This window comes from Zea mays, chromosome 3 (assembly GCF_902167145.1).
Source record: "Zea mays cultivar B73 chromosome 3, Zm-B73-REFERENCE-NAM-5.0, whole genome shotgun sequence".
NCBI lineage: Eukaryota > Viridiplantae > Streptophyta > Magnoliopsida > Poales > Poaceae > Zea > Zea mays.
In genome coordinates, this window is record NC_050098.1 from 50204590 (window position 1) to 50211729 (window position 7140).

A 7140-nucleotide genomic window follows, 5' to 3' on the forward strand; every position below is an offset into this window, starting at 1 on the left:
CCTTCGTTCGAAGATAGTTATATCCTAAGGGAAATAATGCTTCAAAGGACGAAGGGCATTAACCATTAACTTCTTTCTGTGTTGCCTTGTTCTTAATTCATAGCATTTGAGAACAAGTCCCCAACATTGGCGCCCACCTCTGGTGTACGCACTTCCATAATCTTCGACAAAGCATCAACCTTCGTCATGCCGCCGAAGAAGATAACAGTGCCAGGGTTGCACTACAGCCGCTGGACACAAACTAGGAGACTCTCTCTCTTCGAGAGGCCAGAAGCCAAAAGAGAAAGGCCACCAGTCCAACACTTCAGGGGGAGGAGTTGGACCAGGAGATCAGGAACATGGAGATCATCCACCAGCAGGTGCAAAGGAAAAAAGAGAAGATGGCTCGACTGGCCAACCTTCAGAGGAAGATCGATGAAGCTATTGAGGAAGTGCGTCATCTTACTCAAGATGATCATGACCGAAGGCCTCAACACAGGGAGCTTCGTCAAGAGGGCTCATTCAACAAAGACGGATGGTACGATGATTTTAATCATGGTACCTTTACTTTTGATGATGCTTCTCCCCTGGCAGCAGAATTGCAGGCCATTCCATGGCCACAATCCTACAAGCCACCCCAGCTACCCATGTACGATGGGCACTCGGACCCGAAGCAATTTTTGATGAGCTATGAGGCAACAATATCCTCATATGGAGGCAATGCAGCTGTCATGGCAAAGTCCTTTGTCATGGCAGTCCGAAATGTGGCCCAGACATGGTATTCTTCTCTTCGGCCAGGGACAATCACGTCATGGCAGAAGCTCAAAAATATGCTGGTTACCAGTTTTCAGGGCTTTCAGACAAAGCCAGTCACAGCTCAAACCTTGTTCCAGTGCACACAAGACCATGAGGAATACCTTCAGGCGTATGTCCGAAGGTTCTTGCGACTGAGAGCACAAGCGCCCATAGTGCCCAATGAAATTGTTATTGAGGCCATGATCAAGGGTCTTTGGCCAGGACCTATGGCCCAGTACTTTGCCAGGAAACCTCCTCAAACTCTGGAGAAGCTGCTTCAGAAAATGGATGAATACATCCGAGCTGACAATGACTTCCAACAAAGAAGGGAGGAAGCTTACAGATTTTCTGAGATGACTAGGGGCTTCGTAGGGAGAATACACCCTAGGCATGTCAGATCAATCCACAGCTCCAATCAGAATGATGACAAAGGAAGCCAGCTTCAGAGACCACAGCACACCTCACAATCTTCGGGACAGCAGCAAAGCTCCTTCAGGCCGCCAGCTCCAAGGGGCAGAGGCGGCAGGGGCTTCGGAGGAAGATATGGGGATCAGCCCAGGAAAATTTATTGCTTATTCTGTGGTGAGGACAAAGGCCACACTACAAGAACCTGCCAGATCACTATTCTGAAGCAAAAAGAGATTGCTGAAGCAGAAGCTCGGCACAATCAGCCGAAGCAAGTCCTACATACTGCTTCGTGCCACTCTCCCTACATACTGGAATATGTGGGCAACCAACCTGTAGTTTCTGTTGCTTCGGCAAGCCATTCACAGGCTTCCTAGCCTCAGCTCCCACCGCCACCACCACTGTAGTCTACATATTCCCGAAGCCAGCAGCCAGAAGGGCTCCAGCACTCCCAACAACAACGTGACTTTAGGGAGGAGTCCGAAGCTCGTACAGTCAATAGTACTGTACCAGAATCAAAGCACATATACTGAGCAATATCCTACTTCCTAAATGCTTTTATATTCTACGTTATTTTGTTTTTGAATAAGGAACAAGCAATGAAAACTTAGTTTTATTTTTTGTAATGATTTTGCTTCTATCAGAATGAAATATATCTTCTTCACAGACTTACGAAGCTCAAAAGTTACGAAGCTCAAAAGCCGTTCCTAAGGGAATGCAGAGCTAAAATTCCGAAGCTACAAAAAGTCGTTCCTAAGGGAGCATAGCATAACTTTTCTGCTCAAAAGTCGTTCCAAAGGGAATGCAGAGCCAAATACCGCCGAAATATAAGGCGAAGAAGTTCAAAAGTCATTTCTAAGGGGATGCAGAACTTATACCACCGAAATAGAAGGCGAAGAAGTTCAAAAGACATTCCTAAGGGGATGCAGAACTTATATCACCGAAATAAAAGGTGAAGAAGCTCAAAAGACGTTCCTAAGGGGATGCAGAGCTTGTGTGTTCCAGTGTGGGTGTGTGGGTGTGTGTCTTTGGCATCCTCATCATTTTGCATCATATCATTACATCATTTCGCATAACATTACATCATACATCATATTGCATCAGTGACACAAGAATTGAATACGAAGCTGATCTTCGACAAATGCTTCGTCAAAATAAAAAGGTGCCAAGGCACAAACTAAGTTTCGGGAAATAAAGTTTTATCAACCTTGTCACAAAGAAGGGATCTCTCTTTATGAAATATGGATATTTTTCTCTACGAAGCATGGATCTTTTTCTTTATGAAGCATGAAAAGAAGGGAAGGTGTTTTTTCGCCGAAGGCTCAAAAACGGTATATGTGTAAATTTCATACATCGCAAAGAAATAAACTGCAATAATTTACATATTCAATTCAACATTACATACTCCAAATATTACATAGTTTTTGTCACAATATACATCAAGCTTTTCAAGATGTTTATTACAATTCCTCTTTAAGGACCTTCTCTGCAACTTCGTTCAGCAATTTGTTCACGACTTTGTCGATAATGGATTCAGCCATGTTTATAATGTCCAGCGCTTCCTTCATTTCTGGATCGACTAGGGGATCGAACGGTTCCGGCGGCGAAGATAATTCAGCTAAAGTAGGAAAAGTTAATCAGTCCGAAGCCACAAAAACAAATGCCGAAGCTAAAAGCCAAAAAACATTACCTATACGCTTTTCGTGCTCTGCGGCTTCTTCAGCTCGCCTTGCTTCTGCTCGGACGTCATGGGTATCCTTTTCACTTTTCTTTCTAATTTTATGGGCCATCTCTCGGCCACCATTCACCCAGACATCATTGTAAAATTTTCTACCCATCAAGGTTGCTTCAGCTGAAGAATCCTTCATATCATCTGCGGAGAAGGCAGCTTCGGCCTGGGCCACGGCTTTAATGTGATCACATCCCGCCTTCTCCAAGATGGCGAAAATTCCTCGTGCACCGGAAAACACGCAAACATCCCCGCGATCACTTAAAATTTCTTCGAAGGTCTCGACCTCTCCACTTATCCATTCAACAACGCCTTCAGGGTCGCCTCTTATAAAGTTTTCTTCAGTAGAATAGGCACCCGCTTTAGCGAAGCTAGCTTTTATTTTCTTTACGCAATCCAAAGACTTCTCAAAGCACCTTTTCTTGGATGTGCGAAGTTCTTCAACATTTTCCCTAGATAATTTTTCCAATATTCGCTGATTTCTTGATTAGTTTGAGCGACTGCGCATTTTTCCTTAGCTTCGGCCAGTTGTCTCCGAAGATCTTCAATTTCCGTTTTCTGGGCTTCGGCCTAAGCTTTATAGTTAGCTTCGTCTTCCTTTACTTTATTTACCAATGAAATTAAGATTTTGTCTTTTTCCAGACCTTCGTTTCTCAATTCAATAACTTCTGAACGAAGGTTATTCAGAGCCATTGTATAGCTTTCGTCTTCAAGATTCTTCTGTGTTCTCAGGGCATTACTAAGAATCAAGCCCTGTAAAAAAGAAGAAAGAATTAAGTATTACAATTAAATATGCTAGTTTCCAACTTAAAAGTAAACTTTTATACCTTTATACTATTCTATGCTAGGCTGTCAGCAAGTTCATCCTTTGATAAAATCGAAAGGCCGTCTTCTAGCTTCGGGAATCCTATGCTCTTACCTATCTCCCGGGAAACGGATATTTCTTTGTTATCTGAGAGACAGTATAGAAAATCTTCTTCGTTACTACCATTGAACACTAACGCCCCTTTCAGATATTTCAATTTTTGGGCGTAGTGTCGTGCTTCTAGCATTTCTTCTTGGGATAGTTCTTTTCCCGAAGCAAGACGAATGATATAGTCAGTGCTTTTGTTCGAAGCTTTGGGAGCAGGAGCTTCGATCTTTTAAGATGCAATCCGCTTTGTCGTTTTTCCTTAGGCTCAGCAAGCTCCATCTCGGTGGGCACTGAAGGCCCAGCTTTGGCTTCAATTTGAGCTTGCGCAGCTTCGGTTTCTGCTTGACCAGTTTTGGCTTCGGTCTGCGTTTTTGTAGCTTCAGCAACTTTCTTTGTAGCAGCAGGGCTTAAGAGCTTCGTAGTTTCCAGCACAGCATCCAACATGTTGGCCATTCTCCTCCTCTTGGGAGTTGCAGCAGAAGCCTTTTGCACCTTCGACAGTTTTGTCTCTGTCGGAGGGCTCAGAATTTTTGGCACTTTTATTATTTCTTCAATCTTTGACTCTTTAGGCTTACCAACCTTAGCCTCGACTGACTCGGCTATGGGTACCTTCAACATTACGGTCGCCTCTTCAGTGCTCTATGTAATCAGAGCAGTTTCTATTGCTTCGGCTGCTGAGGAGGACCCTACGCCGAATTCAGGCACTACGGCCGGTTCAATATAACGCGGCCGGTGGGTCAGAACCTTCACCTTTTTGCTCTTCGGCACAGGCTCAGCTGGGATGACCGAAGCAGCAAGCTTCCTCTTTTTCTCTTGCCCTCGCAGCGGGTAGCGATAATCCGGGTATATGAAGTCGATCGCATAAAAAACTCTGTTCAGTCTTTTCTTCCCCCGACCTCCGAAGGCTGTGGACACAGCGTTATCTTTGGCCTTGAAGTAAGCTCCAAGAAGCTCATCGCTGGTAGCTTCAATACACTTCAGCCAATCGTCGTTTGGCTCATCAAACTTCTCCCTAAATCTGAAGGTATATTTCAGTCGGACCAGACCACCATCACTAGAATCGGTGGTGGTCTCCTTCGGCATTTCCCAGCTTTCCACAAGTGGCCATACCCTGAAGGCTATATGCTCTTGAATTAGATCCCTTGTGCCAATGAAGGCACACACGGTGCTAAAGGCCCTCTGGCATGCCTCGACATTGCTATCAATTTCCACCTTCGGCCTTCGGAGGCCGAAGCGAGACCAGATGGGGCGCTGGATGATCTCTTTAATGTCTTCCCTTGCCTTTAAATCATTCTTCACATAAAACCATTCTTCCATCCAGGCTCTGGGCCATCTCTTCCGGAATGTTGGCACCGGGTGGCTAGCGTTGGGGCGAGCGATAAATCTGTAACAACCGAAGTTGTTGTGATACTGTTCTTTGGCAGTGGCCTTCATCTCATATAAAAGCTCGTGCATATTGCAAAAGCATTTCGCGCTTGGCTCCAACCCCTGGCTTCTTACAGCCTAGACAAAAATCCCCATCCTAATAACAGCTTCAGGGGTAATCTGATGAAGGAAGATTTGGTATATCTTCAGCACTTCAACCACAAACTTGCTTAAAGGGAACCAAAGACCAGCCTTAAAGAAGCTTCGATAGATAACAACTTTGTTTTCCTCACGAGCAGGGACGTTGTTGTCTCTGCCAGCCCTCACGATAGATATGTCCCGAAAGTACCTTCCTCTCATGTTCTCAAGATGACTCTGTTTAATGGTCGATTTTCCTAAGACAGCATGGCTTGGTTTCCAGGGCCGATCTTTAGAATCTTCATCCCCACTTTCCACATCATAGCTATTGCTGTCACCAGTATCTTCAGATAAACCTTTAAGTATCTCTTTAGTAATCTTCTCTGTGTTTGTTTTTGCCATGGACTCAATAAATCCAGCAATATAAGGATCTGCAACCTTCTTCTTCTCAAACAGCTTCATCTCTTCAGTCAGCTTCACCTTCTCAGTCATTTTTTCCCCAGACATGGTGAAAAAATGCGTCTTTTAACCGAAGCTCAAAAAAGCTTGAAAATCTAGTGAGCGCTAGTGAGCAAGAGCTAAATGTTTGAGGAAATAATGTAAATGGCAGAAACAGTGTATCAAATGTTGCTGGTGTGAGTTCATATTTATACGCCTAGCACGCTGCAACTTGGAGGGCCCTGGCTGTCATTGATTGTTGTTATTCTAGCAAAAGGAAGGTGTTTTTTTGGACCTTCAGCTTAAGGCATTCGTTCACGTCGAAGTCTGAATTCGTTGTTATAACAAATTAATACTGCGAGGGGCTACTGTTGGGGGGCCTTCATCTTCCGAAGGTCCTCAAAAACATGATTAACAATGTTTCCCAAGCGTAATATATGTACAGGAACCTTCAGACTCGGGATGAAGCTATACACAATATGGAAAGCAGGGTCGGAACGAAGGTTGAACCAGCGCCGAAGCTGCGCGCAAGGGAGCTTCGGCTCAGTAGCAGAAAAAGGAACCGACTTAAGGAGGAAAAGGCTATCTAGTCCTCGATAGATTGGTCTTAAGTCAATAGTGAACATGAAGGGCATGAATGTAATTTCACACAGGCTGTGCCCTGTGCCTATAAATAGATGAACAGTACCCTCGTACTGTTCACGCTGACTTGTACTCGCTCGTGCGTCACGCTTGTACTTTTGCCTACTGTCAAGCCGAAGGTATGTTCTTCATGACCTTCGTCCGAAGATCGTTATATCATAAGGGAAATAATGCTTCGAAGGACGAAGGGCATTAACCATTAACTTCTTTCTGTGTTGCCTTGTTCTTAATTCATAGCATTTGAGAACAAGTCCCCAATATTTATGTAAGTAGTTTTTTCCTACAAGTCCTACAAGGCTACAATATATTATATATTCTACAACCTCACAGGCTGATATAATGTTTTGAAAAAAATTAAAAAGCACATAAATTAAAATTTACACGATTGTGTAATACATACATGGAACAAAAACTGAAAATACTAACCTTACAAGATACGCAGGGATAGTTTGCATGATCTTGAAGCAACCCACCAAAAGAACATAAGAAAACCACCAGCTGATATCCCCTAAACAGCAACATATGTTAATAATTTTGAAAGCATTGATGCAGCATTATCCCTACACTCATTTTTAGTAGTTGTTGGGGGCCTTCGTCCTCCGAAGGTCCTCAAAAACGTAATTTAACAATATCTTCCAAGCATGGTTTATGGACAGGTACCTTCGGATTCAGGATTAAAAGCATACACGATGAGAAGAGCATGATCGTGACGAAGGTTGCCGTTGCTCTGAAGCTA